The following is a 6,000-nucleotide window of genomic DNA, read 5'->3' as shown; positions in this document are numbered from 1 at the left end:
GGTGGAGTGACAGTGCGTACGACACACTCTGTCGTTGCGCAAGGGTGTGCGCGAAGAATTTATGTTCCATGTAAAGTTCATATCGTCTTCATACGAGCTCTGTTTTCGGTGGGTTTCATATTCACACGTAGCTATCAAGGATATGTACAACTTTCATTTAGACTCTGATTTCGATCAAATCACACACCGCAGTATACTAGGTCTTCTAATTCGTTAAGAGGTTTATCTAAAAGAGTCACAATATAACTAGGAAGACGTTTCAAATACCACACATGCATTACCGGGTATGCGAGTTTGATGTATCCCATTTGATATCTTCGTATCTGAGAATCAACAAACTTGACTCCGCAGTGTTCACAAAATTATGGGTCTTCCTTTGCATCTCCGATTACTCGATAATTTCCACAAGCACAAATTCCACTTTTGATAGGCCCAAAAATTCTTTCATAAAATAATCCATCTTTTTCTAGTTTATTGGTTTTGTAATGAAAGGTAAAAGGTTTTGTCACCTCTCCAACTATCTCGCCATTAGGCAGGATTTTTTTGGACCAAGTACTTATTTGTTGAGGAGAAACTAATCCAATTCGGAGTTGTTGATGTGTATATCGATCGATCATAGAAGAAAACTTTTGATTGATTTTGATTAAGCTTCCTTCCTAGTAAGCTGGAAAGCCTTCTCAGATACAAAAGAAAATGATTCGGTTCTAGAGCTAAAGATCATAGTTCTCGAACGAATAACCGAAAAGATTTTGGAGCATCTTCAGGAGCCGGTATACTTCCTCTAAAGATTATATTACCAAGTACTTCCTGGCATGCTCTAATATGATTAGATTTATAAGTAAGCATCTCTTGTAAAATATAAGCAACGCCAAACCCCTCTAAATCCCAAAACTCCATTTCTCCTACCCGTTGTCCCCCTTTCTTGGCCCTTCCTTTAAGGGGTTGTTGTGTAAGACATGAATAATGCCCATTGGAACGCCCATGGATTTTATCATCAACTTGATGAATTAATTTCAAGATATAAGGCTTTCCTATTATAACAAGTTGTTCAAAAGGATCACCTGTTCTTCCTTCAAATATTCTGCTTTTTCCTAGAGACTCGGGTTCAAATATCCATGGATTCACTATTTGCTTACTGGCTTCATATAATTCAGAAAACACCACTTTTCTCGAAGCTTCTTATTTATATCTCTCATCAAAAGGCGCTATTCGATAATGTCTGTCTAGCAAACCCCAGCTAACCCGAGTGAAGATTCAAATATTTGTCCTACATTCATTTGGGAAGGTACTCCTAATGGGTTGAAGACCACATCAACAGGTCTTCCATCTTGCAAATAAGGCATATCTTGTCTAGGAAATTTTTTTGAAATGATACCTTTATTTCCATGTCTTCCAGCTACTTTATCACCTACTTTTATTTCACGTTTCAGTAAAATATATACACGAATACTTTCTGTTTTCTCTGTCTTATATGTCTTAGAACTCTGGACCAATCTCACATCAATCACCCGACCCCTACCTCCTATAGGTAATTTTAGACAACTTTCTTTTGAAGTATATACCCGCATGCCATGTATGGTTCGTAACAATCTATCTTCGGGGGCATACGATGATTCTTTCACCATTTTGGTCGTTAATTTACCTACTAAAATATCACATGTTTCCACCCAAGATCCCAGCATTACAATTCCATTTTTGCCTAAATTTCGGAGTAAATGGACTTCTAAATGCGGTATTTCATTAGTGACCCTTTCGGAGCCTTGTTGTGTAAGACATGAATAATGCCCATTGGAACGCCCATGGATTTTATCATCAACTTGATGAATTAATTTCAAGATATAAGGCTTTCCTATTATAACAAGTTGTTCAAAAGGATCACCTGTTCTTCCTTCAAATATTCTGCTTTTTCCTAGAGACTCGGGTTCAAATATCCATGGATTCACTATTTGCTTACTGGCTTCATATAATTCAGAAAACACCACTTTTCTCGAAGCTTCTTATTTATATCTCTCATCAAAAGGCGCTATTCGATAATGTCTGTCTAGCAAACCCCAGCTAACCCGAGTGAAGATTCAAATATTTTTCCTACATTCATTTGGGAAGGTACTCCTAATGGGTTGAAGACCACATCAACAGGTCTTCCATCTTGCAAATAAAGCATATCTTGTCTAAGAAAATTTTTTGAAATGATACCCTTATTTCCATGTCTTCCAGCTACTTTATCGCCTACTTTTATTTCACGTTTCAGTAAAATATATACACGAATACTTTCTGTTTTCTCTGTCTCATCTGTCTTAGAACTCTGGACCAATCTCACATCAATCACCCGACCCCTACCTCCTATAGGTAATTTTAGACAACTTTCTTTTGAAGTATATACCCGCATGCCATGTATGGTTCGTAACAATCTATCTTCGGGGGCATACGATGATTCTTTCACCATTTGGGTCGTTAATTTACCTACTAAAATATCACATGTTTCCAACCAAGATCCCAGCATTACAATTCCATTTTTGTCTAAATTTCGGAGTAAATGGACTTCTAAATGCGGTATTTCTTTAGTGACCCTTTCGGAGCCTTGGTTAATCTGAATTTCATATTTACGTATGTGAAAAGAAGTATAAATATCTTCATATACTAAGCGCTCACTAATGAGTACTGCATCTTCAAAATTGTAACCTTCCTATGGCATATAAGCTACTAATACGTTTTCCCCAAAGCGAGTTCGCCACCAACTGCAGGAGCACCATACGCTAAAATTTGTCCCTTTTTAATGCATTTACCCCACTGAACCGATGACCATCGCATTATAAATGTGATGCTCTAACTTCTGAGCTAAGAAGGCTCACATAACATAAATTCAACATGTATAAGAATTCAATAAACTCTTAGAATCTTTGCTATTCACTATTATACTATTTAAATTCTTAGCTATTCATATTCGCTACTCATAATGAATATTAATATATTAAAGAATAGAATATAGAATTTCAAATAACTGTTAAATATTATAGAAGATAACGATTAATCTAGCGATATAGAATTTCCATTTTTCTTTTTTATCACAATTAAATATTCTTTTTTTTAATATGAAAAGAATCGACCGTACAAGTATTCGAAATTTCATGGGTAAATGAGTGGAAGAGAGGTAGATGTATAGCGTATGTATCCACCTATATTAAATTGCCGATACAGAAATGATAAAATCATTTTTGATTGGACCGAATATAAGCCTCCTATAGATATAGAAGATGAAAGAAGATAGACAAGAAATCAAAGACAAAGAGGAGAAAACACTTTATTCGAGAAAGTAATCGGCATCGATCTAATGAATTCAAAGGTTCCGGTATAAATGAAAGAAAAAGGGGAACGAGATCACAATGAGATTCTCATCTCAAAAAGGGGGGTATGGCGAAATCGGTAGACGCTACGGACTTAATTGGATTGAGCCTTGGTATGGAAACTTACTAAGTGATAACTTTCAAATTTAGAAAGACCCTAGAATTAATAAAAATGGGCAATCCTAAACCATACGTACCGGAACTGAGAACATTCGAGATTATGCAGGATTATACACGAAAGATCCTTTTTTGGCTCTCTCTTTAGCCCTATGTCTCTTATCCCTAGGAGGTCTTCCTCGACTAGCAGGTTTTTTCGGAAAACTCTATTTATTCTAATGTGCATGGCGGGCATGCCTATATTTCTTGGTTTTAATAAGACTCCTTACAAGCATTGTTTCTATCTACTATTATCTAAAAATAATCAAGTTATTAATGACTGGACGAAACCAAGAAATAACCCCTCATGTGCAAAATTATAGAAGATCCCCTTTAAGATCAAACAATTCGATCAAGATCCCCTTTAAGATCAAACAATTCCATCGAATTGAGTATGATTGTATGTGTGATAGCATCTACTATACCAGGAATATCAACGAATCTGATTATTGCAATTGCTTAAGATAGCCTTTTTTAGTTTCTAGGATCTATTTCTTAGTTCAAGATCCCTCTTACTAACTGGAATCAAAGAATTAGTAGATTTGTTCTGCCCAAAATGGTAATGGGATTGGGTTATACTTATAATCTATAATCTGATGATCGAGTCGACTCTATGATTATAAGTTCATTTCATACCGGACCAGTCCGGAGTAGGATTATATACATTCTCATTGTGAGAAGGGGTCATTTAAGAGTATCTAAATATATATTATGTTTACATATGGATCCCTAGTTACATTTCATTTAGGATTAGGAATCGGCGTAATCGGACCTGCTTTTTACACATCTCTCGTTATTTGGGACCCTATTCACCTCTTTAGGCTTCTATTGAATCGAGAAATAGGTTTGATTATCCATCTTTTTGATATATTGGATATCTATATAATGCATTACATGTGTGGTATTTACTGCGTGATGATTTTATTGAAAAAGATAGAAGTTGTAGTATTTATTTCACCAAAGATTGGGTCTCTCTACCAAGTGTTCTGCCTGTAGCATTGGGCAGTATTCACGTTTGGCATATGCCTGCTCTGACCGAGATCTTTGGAGATGATTTCGTACTATAGTTCGGTGGAGGAACTTTAGGGCACCCTTGGGGAAATGCACCCGGTGTCGTAGCTAATCGAGTAGCTCTAGAAGCATGTGTACAAGCTCGTAATGAGGGACGCGATCTAGCTACTGAGGGTAATGAAATTATCCGTGAGGCTACCGAATGGAGTCCTGAACTCGCTGCTACTTGTGAAGTATGGAAGGAGATTAAATTTGAGTTTCAGGCAATGGATACTTTGAATCCATAAATTTCGTTCTCTTAATTGAATTTCAATAAAACTCGGCCCAATCTTTTACTAAAAGGATTGAGCCGAATCCAGAATGCATATATTTTAGATAGATACATACTTATATAGATATAGAAAATTTCAACTAAAAACTAGAAGACTAAACAACTCAAATATTTCTATTTTTGTGTTTGTTGGATCCATAATTAATCCTATGGATCCTTAGGATTGGGATATCTGATGGGTTTTGGTCATAAGACATCCTATGTGCTCATACAAACCCTAAAGCTTGGATCTAGGTTTCTCTATTGTACATACTTTGAATCCAAGACTACAAACCCTAATTCTAGCATATGGAAATCAGAATTCACATGTAAATAGGTTTAAGAACATACCTTGATTGTTATATAGCAATAACAATCCAATTCCTCCTTGAATTGACCTTGGAAAGCTGAGAGTCACAAGTGTCACTCCTCTAATGGCTTACAAACACCATAAGCAAGTGGAGAAGGTATAAAGAGAGAGGAGGGAGGTTAGAATTCGTCTCTAAGACTTCTTGGGAAGGGATGGACGAATTCCTATGCCTTAGGGGGTTTATATAGGTGTAAAGATTAGGGTTTTAGTCCTTATCCTTATCTAGTTACTTGTCCACCAAGCAACCATAAGATAAGTCCTAGAAATCCTTATCCTAGTCGAATTCTAAGAGATTTACACCTCAAATTCGTTCACCATATATATAAGATAATCCTTACCTTATTTTGTAACTATCACATAATTACAATTCAGCCCCTCTAGTTTAATTAATTACACTTGATCACAAAATTAATTCTTAATTAATTATTAACCAATATTAATTAAACAAATATGATTTCTCCTTTAATATATTATTCTTATAACATATTAATAAATCATAATAACCTCTCTTTCTTTATTTATTTCTCCAATCAAGTTGCTTTGGTGAAGGCAACCCAAAAGGACCATGCACCATCGGGTCAAGTACATGCCAAAATAGTTATGGACTTAGACACTAATCCAACAGTCTCCCACTTGGATAAGTCTAATAACTATTTTGCGTATGACTTCGGATCCCGATCTGCAATCGTAGCTTTCCAAAGCCGCTGTCAACTCTGATCATATCAAATACGCGTGTCCTTAGATAAGGGATCATATATTCCTCCATTCTAGATATCATATGAGATATGATTTCAAACCACTCTCTTTGTACT

This window comes from Lactuca sativa, chromosome 2, assembly GCF_002870075.4.
Source record: "Lactuca sativa cultivar Salinas chromosome 2, Lsat_Salinas_v11, whole genome shotgun sequence".
Taxonomy (NCBI): Eukaryota; Viridiplantae; Streptophyta; class Magnoliopsida; order Asterales; family Asteraceae; genus Lactuca; species Lactuca sativa.
Note: the sequence above shows the minus strand (reverse complement) of the source record.